The sequence below is a fragment of the Lepidochelys kempii genome, chromosome 2 (assembly GCF_965140265.1).
Source record: "Lepidochelys kempii isolate rLepKem1 chromosome 2, rLepKem1.hap2, whole genome shotgun sequence".
NCBI lineage: Eukaryota > Metazoa > Chordata > Testudines > Cheloniidae > Lepidochelys > Lepidochelys kempii.
Genome location: NC_133257.1, coordinates 42,550,614 through 42,563,108, shown reverse-complemented (window position 1 = coordinate 42,563,108; position 12,495 = coordinate 42,550,614). Strand labels below are relative to the sequence as shown.

Genomic DNA, 12,495 nt, shown 5'->3' with positions numbered 1-12,495 from the left:
ATTTTGAAAGATTTCATAGATTTTAAGGCCAGAAATGATCATTACAATCATCTAATCTGGCCTCTGCATACCCAGGTAATAGAATTTCACCTAGTGATTCCTGTATCAAGCCCATAACTTCTGGCTGAGCTAGGACATATTTTTTTAGCCAAATGCAAGGCCATCTAATTCTGATTTAAAAACTTCAAGTGACAGAGTCCACCATATCCCTAGGTAAGTTGCTCCAATGGTTAATTACCTTTGCTGTTAAAAATTTGCACCTTATTCCATCTGACTTCATCTACCTTCAGCTTCCATCCAGTGTTATACCTTTGTCTGCTGTATTAAAGAGCCCTTTACTGTGAGCAGTTATCCCCCAATGTTGGTAATTACAGACCGTAATCAAGTCACCTCTTAATCTTCTCTTGGATAAACTAAATAGAATGCATTTTTTAAGTCTCTCAACAAAAGGAATGCTTTCCAGCCCTCTAGTCCTTCTGTAGCTCTTTTCTGAACCCTGTCCAATTTGTCGACTTCGTTTATGAAGGCTGAACACTCGAAATGGACAGTATTCCAGTGACTCTTTAATGCCATATACAGGGGTAATATCAGTTCCCCACCCCTAGTTGATATTCTCTTGCTTATTCTTCCAGGATTCATGTTTTCTCTCCTAACTACATCACCACACTGGGATCTCATGTTCAATTGGCTGTCCAAGGAGATTTTCAGTGCATTCCAGGACACGTTCTCCCATCCTGTAAGTGTGACCTACATTCTTGGATATACGACTTTGCATATGGTTGCATTAAAACACATGTTATTGAGTGGGCCCCACTTACCAAGTGATCCAGATTGCTCTGTAGAACTGACCATCTGATCAATTAGAGTGACCAGATAGCAAGTGTTAAAAATCAGGACGGGAGTGCAGGCTAACAGATGCCTATATAAATCAAATCCCCAAATATTGGGACTGCCCCCTAAAACCAGGACATCTGGCCACTCTATTATCAATATTTACCACTCCATCAATTTCTATGTAAGCAGAAAAGAAAACAAACTCGTGGGATGGGTTGGATTTTGTGCAACTTTTTTTATGTACATGTTCATACGAAAATTACAGCTTAGCCACTTAATCATATGTCCTGCCTATTTGTTTATGTGTAAATCATTTATCATTGTTCTGGACCTGTCCCTGTAGAGTGGAGGCCAGTAACTATGAAGGGAAACCTTTCTCCTGTGAATCTTAGCATTAAAGTGAGTGTGAAATCTTGGCCCTATCGAAGTCAAGGAGAGTTTTACCATGGGCATCAGTGAGGCCAGCATTGAACACAGGAACTGAATAACTATGGGAAAAGGGGAAGCAAGACAGGGCTACAAGGGAAAACTTTGTGAGGTAAGCAGTAAATAGATTTGCTGCTTCAGGTATTAGCTTGTGATCAGTTACTAGTTATTAGGTATGCTGAGCTATGGAATTACAGCCTCAGAGCTCTTTGTTGGTGGGGTGGAATCTAGTTAGAACAACAAAATTAATTGTATATGTTGGGGGAGATGGTCCACAATGGGCAGAGTGAGTCCTGCTATGGAGGTGGGCAGCCCAGCCACAAACATCCAGACATTCTATTATATATCCAGGTTATGAAAAGGTCTGTAAAGTACTTTTGTATCTTTTTGGATACAAGGTGCTGTGTAAATAGAAATCATCATATTTGTCACTATCAGTGTAATTTTTAAGTCCTCCTAAGCCAAAGTCTTATGTAAGTGATGAGCTGACAGATGCTCTACCTTCCTATTTTAGTAATTAATTGCTTACTCTGATCACTGGCACTCACCAGATAAACTCTCTCTGTTCATCTTATTTGTTGCTCATCTTGTTTACTGAAGTCTTTCAGCCTCCTGGCAATAGGGCTTTGCCTTGCAAACACTGCTGATACATTTCTGGTTTTGTTATTATTTTAATCATTTTTTGAACAATGAAGGGGAAAAAATAAGTTTGATCAAAGTCGTGTTTGACAAAGAGGCCTAGATAATTCTAGGCAGTAGATGAAATAAAAATACAGGAGGGAAACTCTCAAATACTGTGCATGCTAGTTAAACAAAGCTAGGGACCTGATTCTCCTCTTTTTAAACTGATTTAAATCAGGCCTAGTGAAACCTGTATATGTGATAGCAAAATTAAACTACTAGGAGCTTATTACAAGAGTCTAACTCTACTTTTTAAACATGTAAATATGTAACTATTATGAGAGTTATGGTAAATAGTAAAACGAATGGGAAGTTACGCTACTTTTTAAGCATGATACTACACCACATGTGTCCGTGTGGTGTTGGAAAACATTTGAACATGGCACAGGTAGGGTGGAGTATCTGCTTCTTTGGTGTATTTACACTGTGATTGGAAGTATTTAAAGCACTGTCACAACAACAACAGCATTTCAAATCAGCCTATATTAAGAGGAAGTTGTTGCTTCCACTGAAAACAATGATAAACAGGAGGGCTAAACTTGCAGTGACTCATGATACTTGCCATATCTTCCTTTCTTTTTCTGGGTCTATATTCCATCTGCTCCTGCACACAGGGAAACTTCTGTTCTTATGTTGTTTGGTGACATGTGCAATGTGTTCCCTTGGATTGTTATTATTATTGGCAGGCCCCTCCTGTTTAACTTTTTAATCTTTTATTGGAAAAAAAAGCTTGTTGGGGTAAAATGAACTGAAAGATGATGGTTGTGGAATGACTGTTTTCTGCTAGTTTAATAGTAGTGACTAGTTGTTTTCTGCAGAGTCGTTTATAAACTCTAATTATTCTTAACCGCTCTCCAGAGCTTAGATTCAGTGGCTCCATTGGGATTTGTGGCCCATCCCACATTAAACTCTGGGACACGGAGTCCTTCCAAGACTTAAAGCAGATTTCAAAGCCTTTGAGTCGAACACGCAAAAATGCCTACGTGACTTAAGAGCCAAAGCCCCATTTTCAAAAGTAACTCAGGTACTTGGGCTCCTAAGTCTTATTGGAAATGAATGGGACTTCAGCTCCAAATTCACTTAGGCCTTTTTGAAACTTTTGCCCTTTGTGTTGTTTGGCAAATAGCACCAGGGAAATTGTTTATTTTTGTCTGGAAGGGACCCCAACTATTCCAATGCTATGCAGCAAGGTGGAGTCTGTGATTGTTCCCCATCCCTCTTCCCTAGGGGAAAAATGAATGTCAGTGAATAACCTGATTTCACTTGCTTTTACCGTTACAGGGCCCTGTGAATAGCAGTCTTTGCTCACTCTGTATGAATAGGATTTACTCCTCATGGGAAGTGGGGCTTTGCAGGGGTGGATTAGTTTATTGCTTATGACCATACTTCTGGCTGATTGGGATTTGGATGTAAACCACCATGACCACTCAGCACTCACCAGATACATCATTTACAGTACGGATGAAAGAGGAGCCAAGAATATTCCTTCCTGGCACTCCTGAGTGTATATAGGGCTCTCTGTTAGAATTCCCTCCTCCGTGCAGTGTCAGATCTCATACTGAGCAGCTGCCTTGGCAGAAACGTTCAGACTCCCAAGAGAGAAAGTGCAGAATGGATACAGGGCCCATAGGGAAAGGGGGAGGTAAAACTAGCTATAGCAATTTAGGATCATTGGAATAAAGAATGGAATAGACCTACTACATCATCAAGCCTACCATTTCACAAGGGCAGGATATAGTCCCTTGATGGGAGGACATGGAAGATTGAAGTTTATTCTGAGGGCTGTTTGCCTAGGTACGTATATGGCCCCCGTCACCACAGAGTCTGAAGTGACAGCTGGAAGAACAGAGGCCAAATTCATAGGCGAGTCTAGAGGGAGACTAAAAAAACAGTACAAGTCACACCTTCCTCTGGCTTCTTTCAGTGAGTATGTTGCCTCCCTTTAGAAGTTCTCTGGACTGAATTAGACTCATTGAGACTTATTTATTTAGATTCATGCCTATTATTTGTATACTGCTGGAGCACCCAGACATTTTAAACAAGAGGGGACCACCTTGTGCTGGGCCCTGCACAATCATAAAATAGAAGATGAACTCTACACACAGAGCTTACAGTCAAAATAGCCACTGAATATTTTATGTAATTTATTGTTTGTGTTATGTTCTTCTATTTAAGTCTTTCTGAGCCAGTAGTTCAAATTGTGTAGTGACATAGGTGACTTCCCTGAGAATAGAAGAGTCCATAAAAGCTCTCAAGCCAGCTACACTCCAAGATAGACTGCCAGATATCCTTGCATTGCAGATGATGACACCCTCCATGGCACAGAGACCTGTACACCTGACATTCAGCTGAACTGAAGCATGCTCCTTGCCCATAAATCTGCAAGCAAAGCAGGTTTCCAAGCGTTTGAGTTTTATAGCAAAACTTGAAACAAATTGTTGAAGAGGGAGCTCCAGTATTCTTCTGACTTTCTGCTAGGGCTCAGCCATTCCTCACCAGATTTATCAGATACTTTTGTAAGTAATATCTGAAAATGGTCATCTACAAGTCCTCATTAAAAAGGTAGCAGGGTAAGACAAGAACCAGAACGGCAAAGCCGTAAGTCTAGATGTGGCAGATTTATGATTGCAGTAGTTATAAAGACGTGTGTCCACTAAAACAAAATAGATGGTTTTAGCTATGCAAGATATTGTACCATGCTTGAACATATTGATTTATATAGACCATAAGGCAAAGCTTGAAACCAGGGCTCCTATAATCTTCAGAGTTAGAAGAGTTGGCTATTATATTTCTCTACTTTTTCCTTTTTTCCTCCAAATCCTTAATTTCATATATTGGGAATACATGGTAGGCTTTCTGGATTTAAGCCCCAATTCAACATGGTACTAGGCATATACTTTACTTTAAGCACCTCAATCACTATGAATGATAAACGTCAGTGGGACGACTGAGGGGCTTGATGTTAATTCCATGCTTGGTGCCTTGCTGAATAGGGGACTGAAACTGTCACAGATCTGCTTTCTCTGTTCCTATTTCAGTACATTAAATACCTGATGCAAACTTTTTAGCCCGCATTGCCTTTCCATATCAACTTTTATTTATTTAACATTGTTTTTCAATAGAAAAGAAAGGAGAGGTGCCCTTTGGTTGAACATAATATCCCTGGCTTCCTTGCTCTTTTTCTGAAATTGCCATAGCTCACGCTTTTATTACAAACGCAGCAAAGACATATTTACGAAATTAAGAATGGGATCAGGAATTTAGATCATCTAACTTTTACATGCTGGACCTACAGTCTGTCTGTCCACCATCACAATAGGAGCCGTGTGTCTCTCAACCAGTCATCCACAAATGCACCACAGAATGCTTTGCACCTCTGAGCTTCAAAGGAGGTGGTGGGGAGAGCTTGGTGCAACTTTTCAGATAAATCATTTATTCAACAAAAAAATGCAGGTTCAGTCAACTTCAAACAATCTATGAATTTGACACAAATAGTTTTGGCTAGCCACAAAGCGGGTGATTACCCTCCCCTTCCTTTAGCCCAGCGGTTAGGCCACTCAGCTGGGATTTGAGAGACCCGGGTTTGAATCCGTGCTCTCAAACAGACTTTTGTGAGTCACTAAAAATTTCAGATTTGGTTTGACCCCAATGGAATTTTTTGCGGTTTTTCAGAACTGCCACCTCGATGATTTGCTCAACTCTCGTGCTGAGTCCTGCCGCAGGTTGAAAGGAGACCTTGTGAGAATAATCACAATAGACTACAGGACACTTTCGGCACCTGCAGTGAATAATTGCAAGAACCAGTGCAGATCCACTCCTGTGGGAGAAAGGGAAGGGGAACAGGATCACAATTCAGCACCAAACTGTTGCTAGTGGCTCCTGTTGCCCTGTCTACGCTATTTTGACTGTGGTTTTCAATTGTGGCTTTGATTCTTCAGGCAGACAGGGCCCATGGTGGTTATAACCCACAAGCTGGGAACCACAATGTTAAATGTTGACTTTCAGGGAGACTTTAGAAACCTCATATTATTATCGAGATTAGTAGCAGTAACTACAAGGCAAGCAAGCAAGAGAGAACACACAGATCCGCTGTAAGGAGGACCCAGAAAGGCTGTTAGACATTTCCTGTCACCGATTGCTGGGTCAGCTCTAGTATCAACATTTGTTTTTCACATGTGTTTATGCCCTGGTTGGTTTATGAAATAGAAACACAATCTCACTGGATTTAGGAACTTTCCTTTACTTGTGTTTTGGCTCACAAAAGTAGTTTGCTTTCCTTGACTAGCCTAAATTGGACCATATACAAAACATGTATCCAAGGGGAAAAGCACTGTCAACCACACCTATCCTTTGGTTTTTCTTTTTCCAAAATGCACTTCCTTTCTCAGGGTCCAGCTTTAAAATTCTCCCTCATGCAAGTAGCCCATTGTCTTCAGGGGGACTGTGTGTCTGAGTCAGGACAGCCCAAGCAAGAGAGGTTTGTAAGAGCAGGCCCTTAACCTCTTGGATGTCTTCGTCAAAGGAAAAAATGACGACTCTCGACAGAGCTTAGCACGCTGGGCTTTTTTCAAATTCAAATCATCGAGGTGGCAGTTTTTTGTTTTGTAAGAGAAAAATATAATTAAGGAAGGCAGCCGGTATCAAGTGGAGTGCCCCAAGGGTCGGTCCTGGGGCTGGTTTTGTTCAATATCTTCATAAATGATCTGGAGGATGGTGTGGATTGCACTCTCAGCAAATTTGCAGATGATACTAAACTAGGAGGAGTGGTAGATACGCTGGAGGGCAGGGATAGGATACAGAGGGACCTAGACAAATTGGAGGATTGGGCCAAAAGAAATCTGATGAGGTTCAACAAGGATAAGTGCAGGGTCCTGCACTTAGGACGGCAGAACCCAATGCACCGCTACAGACTAGGAACCCGAATGGCTAGGCAGCAGTTCTGCGGAAAAGGACCTAGGAGTGACAGTGGACGAGAAGCTGGATATGAGTCAACAGTGTGCCCTTGTTGCCAAGAAGGCCAATGGCATTTTGGGATGTATAAGTAGGGGCATAGCGAGCAGATCGAGGGACGTGATCGTCCCCCTCTATTCGACATTGGTGAGGCCTCATCTGGAGTACTGTGTCCAGTTTTGGGCCCCACACTACAAGAAGGATGTGGATAAATTGGAGAGAGTCCAGCGAAGGGCAACAAAAATGATTAGGGGACTGGAACACATGACTTATGAGGAGAGGCTGAGGGAACTGGGATTGTTTAGACTGCAGAAGAGAAGAATGAGGGGGGATTTGATAGCTGCTTTCAACTACCTGAGAGGTGGTGCCAAAGAGGATGGCTCTAGACTATTCTCAGGGGTAGAAGAGGACAGGACAAGGAGTAATGGTCTCAAGTTGCAGTGGGGGAGGTTTAGGTTGGATATTAGGAAAAACTTTTTCACTAGGAGGGTGGTGAAACACTGGAATGCGTTACCTAGGGAGGTGGTAGAATCTCCTTCCTTAGAGGTTTTTAAGGTCAGGCTTGACAGAGCTCTGGCTGGGATGATTTAGTTGGGGATTGGTCCTGCTTTGAGCAGGGGGTTGGACTAGATGACCTTCAGGGGTCCCTTCCAACCCTGATATTCTATGATTCTATGATTCTAAGGAAACATGCCCCACAGAACAAGTTCCAGTGTTAAGTTGTCATGCTAGAGCAAATACCTGAAGAAACTTCATGCTGTTTGTTCAGGAAATAGAGACCAAACAGTGCAAACATAGGCCCAGACTCTGATACCCTTCCTCTCACTGAGTAATTAAGCTAATATCTTAAATTAAAATCTAGCTTTCTTCTCCTCATTCTTTTAAAATTAAGGCAATAATGGCCCTAATCCAGCTCCCAGTGATTTCAGTGGGAGTAGAATCAGATCCTTCTGCCCTAATTTCAATTATTTTTTATAATACTGGATGATTTTTTAATGTAAACTCTAGGCCTTTCATCCCCATATATTTTGTACTTTCTCTCTTTTGATATCAGTTTCTTAACATGTGAAGCTTTAAGAACATACATAAGCTTGGCCATACTAGTTCAGACCAAAGGTCCATCTAGCCCAGTATGCTGTCTTCCAACAGTGGCCAATGCCAGGTGCCCCAGAGGGAATGAACGGAAGAGGTAATCATCAAGTGACCCATCCCCCTCTTGCCCATTCCCAGCTTCTGGCAAACAGAGGCTAGGGACACCATCCCTGCCCATTTAAATAAATGATCGGGAAATTATTCTCTGTGTGTGTTTTATGTACCAAGCAGCATGGTCAATGGGTTTTATTGTAGATAGTATAACAGGGTTGTCATTATGTAAGATTTTGTCGTTGTTGTTGACTGTCAGCTCTTTGGAGCAGGCACTTTCATTTGCTACATGTTTTTTTATATCTAGCACAATGGGGCACAATATGCTCTAGGCTCTAACACAATATAAATGGCAATCACAGTTCAATAAAATTGTCCTCTACAACTCAAAACGTTGATGGATTCCATACGCAATGATATGAGTCACTAAACGCACCAATGTTGTCAATGAAATTATATTATAAGGCAATATTGATGAGATTTAGGTGAAATTAATACTATAGTAGACTTTTATGTTGGTGAATGATATGCTTAAAAGCCTAGTTTGTAATAAATAATGTCAACATATCAAATACTGAGTGACCTGATGTACAACTAGTTCCCCTTCCCAGATCTTTAAAGGTGTTAATTGAAGTAGCCTTAAGCCATCCTTTTTAACTTCATTGATGAATCCAGTCTTCTGTCCAAACTCTAAACAGACATGTGCCCAGGGCATTGTTCATCATACTTCACCTTTTCATACACTTGGGGGGTGGATGGAAGCGGGCAAGTTTCCAGAAAGAACATTTCTTCAAGATCAGGCGGAGGGAAATTATGGAGAAGGGTAAACTATTATGACATGGCGGCTCTAACTGATGCAGGACCCCTGGATTTTTTAACACATGATGTGCTAGATCCTCTTCCTCTTTGAAGCAACTTCTCTGTGTTAAAAACATATGAAGCATGTACTGTACTCACTACTGGGAGATTAGTTACTTTCCTGTACAATGGTTTTCAACAAGTGTGTAAACCCAAATTCTTGACAGGTTTCAGAGTAGCAGCCATGTTAGTCTGTATCCGCAAAAAGAAAAGGAGTACTTGTGGCACCTTAGAGACTAACAAATTTATTTGAGCATAAGCTTTTGTGAGCTACAGCTCACTTCATCGGATGCATGTAGCTCACAAAAGCTTATGCTCAAATAAATTTGTTAGTCTCTAAGTGCCACAAGTCCTCCTTTTCTTTTTCCAAATTCTTGAGTTCCTGTTGGGCTTGGATTTTTTTGTCAAGTTCACAAATTCACAAATCCTAGTAAAAATCATGTTTAGTGCTAAAACTGAAGAGGTTTAATCAAGATACCTTCATGGATTCAGCCACAACCCAGTCAAGGCTCCAGTCCTGGAACTGGCTCTGTGCTTGTGGTTGTCTGGAACTCTGTGGGAGTCAATGAAACTGAAACAGGAGCAGGCAGGTGAATACACAGAGAAGGAGGCTAGCAGAGAGATAAGCTTGACCGTGTTTGGTTCTGTTGCTCTTAGGGAGCTAAGTCTCATGATATTAGGTTTTTTTCTAAATCCCCAACTCTCGAAATCAGGGGATGACATGAGATTCTCAGCTTTCCTTTTTTTAAAAGTGAATTTCTAGCCATCTTGGTTGCAGAGAAAAACTTGAAAAAGTTAACCCCTAAAGACTCCAAAACCAGGATACAAATAAAAAAACCCCAATATTTATTATTGTTTTAATCTCTTTATTTTTAAGCAATTGGGGATGGCAATACTGTAGTTCTCTGATTGCCATAGGTTCTTCCAGGCTAAACAAGACCTGAATTACTAAACAAGCAGTGGGGGAAATCTTTCCAGCTTTCTTTACGCTCCATAAAGGAGCAAAAGAGGGTACAAAAATATTTCTTTTCCTTTTGCAGGTCAGCTTCAACAACTCCCTGCATGAGTGCGACAACCAGCTTTTTATGTTTTAACCGGGAATGGCTGCTAGTGTTAATTTTTTAGTTCATCTGAGTTCTTGTTTATGTTTACTTTGTTACCACAGTACTCTCTCCATGCCTTGCACAGCTGTTGTCTTTGACTTAACTTGTCTTAAGGGTTTTGTGATAATTTAATATTTGTCCCCTCTTAATATAGCAATGTCATCTTATATGCAAATAATAGTACCATGTGTTCCTTCTATCTTCATTGTATAAATAAATAGATTTTTTAAAAGAACATACAGTACATATGTTCAATTCATGCCAAAGAAGTCCACAATCCTGCTTTGTTCTGACTCAGATGTAGCTCGTCGTCGATTTGTGTAGTCTCTATATTGGAGAAAGTTCCCTACTCACTAAATAGTTGACATTGTTGGCATTACCGTGGATAAGCAGGAAACATCTTCTTCTATGTGAATCAGCGAATATGATTGGGATCTTCAAAGGTGACTAAAGGGAATTTAGCTCTCAATCCCACTGAATTTCAATGGGAGTTGGGCACTTAACTCCTTTGAAATCCTAGCTTCTATGTTTAAGGTGCCATCTGCACTGTCCAAACTGAGTTCATGGACAATGTTTAAGCTAATGTTGCTGACATGATTTGATTGCCCAGGGTGGATGGGGCTAAGGAATGTCTGAAATGCATGTTCTTAAGGTTCTTCTTTTGTTTTTAAAAGGCTGGGGTTAGTTTAAATGTGCGTGACAATCAGACATGTTTGAACAGTGGTTTGCAGTGTTGTTGTAGCCCTGTTGGTCCCAGGATATGAGAGAGCCAAGATGGGTGAGGCAATGTCTTTTATTGGACCAGCTTCGGTTGGTGAACGAGACAAGCTTTCGAGCTCCACAGAGCTCTTCTTCAGGTCACTTCTTCACACCTGAGGAAGAGCTCTTTGGAGCTCGAAAGCTTGTCTCTGTCACCCACAGAAGTTGGGCCAATAAAAGATATTACCTCACCCACCTGGTCTTTCTCATGTTTGAACAGGGCAGTTTAACTCAGGAGAAGCCCATTGTAGACAGGGCCCTAAATCTATCTCATCTTACCTTTTTCTTTCCTTATCCAGATCTCCTGCTCCCCTTGCTGACAGGGGAGATGAAGCAGTTTATCTCCGACTACAGGCTCACTGGTGCTCATGCTAACCAAATCAATGGTATCTTCCTCATTCTGACCTGATGGACAGCATCAGAAAACTTCATTTCTTTCCTTTGAAATTCATTCTCACCCAAATTAAAGCATGACGTGGCTTTTTAACAAGAGTTCTGGGCGGGGCATTCTTGCAACAAGTCCACGTGTGACATAGCATGGAGAATACACGAAGGAGACTAACGTTCCAGGGGCTTCGGCAGCTGTGGCAAAATCTAAAACTGTAGTTATCAGGACAGTCACTTAGTTGGAACATTTCTGTCTTCAGCAGGCTGTGCCTGTTAAGAGTATGCAGCTATTTATCATTGTTATTTATCTTTCATGACTGCAAAGAAATTTCAAAGGTCCATATTTGTAGCATCTCAACAACTTTTAAATAATATATGATTGTATGTAGACATCTCATGAAAACCACGGGGGCCAGTTCTCAGATGCAGAGCAGCTGGGCAGGGCTGCCTAAGAGCCAGCTTAATCGGCTCCCTGGGGATGACATCCTTGTGCAAGGTGAATCTCTGGGTGGCATAGAGGGGTGTTTGCAGCAGAAAAGGGGCATGACCAGGATGTTCCTTTGCCCCATTGATCTCTGGCTGCTGGAACTGCACCTTGCGGCCATAGGCACACCTGAGTCTCTTTAATTTATGATTAGGGACTGGATCTGCTCCAGGATTGAGAAGCCACCCAAGTGATTCACAGACACCTTCCCTCCCCTTCACTCCTCATTTAGCTGAGACACATGGAGCCACAATATATACTAGACATGGCCCCAAACTGGAACACGAGGCTCAAACACCTCTCCCCAGTGCCCATCACTGAACTTTGCAGATGTTACACAAAGATCCAGTCTGTGGAAGAGGGGTAGGGGGACTCCCATCCTTCAAGAAATCATGGCTTGCATATACTCAGGAGAGAATTGTTGGGATTTCACAGTTTAATTCCCTGCAGTTGCTGTCTGCACTGAGTGTGCTCCAGTCTCTGGCTCAGGAGGACTTTCCCTGCAAACACACCTTTGGGCTGCTGCAGGCCATTCCAGTTCGGAGTCCAGGCATCTGATCTGAGAGCAGAGAGCCTGCCCCTCCTGTGCTTTCTGTGCCCCCCTGCTGATACCCAGGCAGCATACAGGAGGAAAGTCACTTGAATCGAATGCAGAGGAGAGACGAGCCAGACGTCGGAGTGGGAGACAGAGGGAGTAGATTGAAGCAAGGAGCCTAGGGGAAGACTGGGACTGGAGGCTGGTGGGAATGGAGAGAGGGAACCTGGGATGGGGAGATGTGGAAACAGCATGACTGGGACTTGAGACAAAGTGCTAAGGTGTTAGGAGGCAGGGATAAATAACCTGCTCTCCCAGAAGATGGGATAATCAAA

At 42.0% G+C, this 12,495-nt stretch overlaps 1 long non-coding RNA gene across 1 annotated transcript in view; it reads left to right on the top strand.

The window, feature by feature from the left end:
* The window catches only part of LOC140906492 (uncharacterized), a 385,847-nt gene extending 374,371 nt beyond the window's left edge, over positions 1–11,476 (top strand). Inside the window, exons 5-6 of the long non-coding RNA XR_012157129.1 lie at positions 633–736; positions 11,054–11,476. This is a non-coding gene — a long non-coding RNA (uncharacterized lncRNA). The remainder of the gene's footprint in view (positions 1–632; positions 737–11,053) is intronic.
* The last annotated feature ends 1,019 nt before the right edge of the window (positions 11,477–12,495 follow it).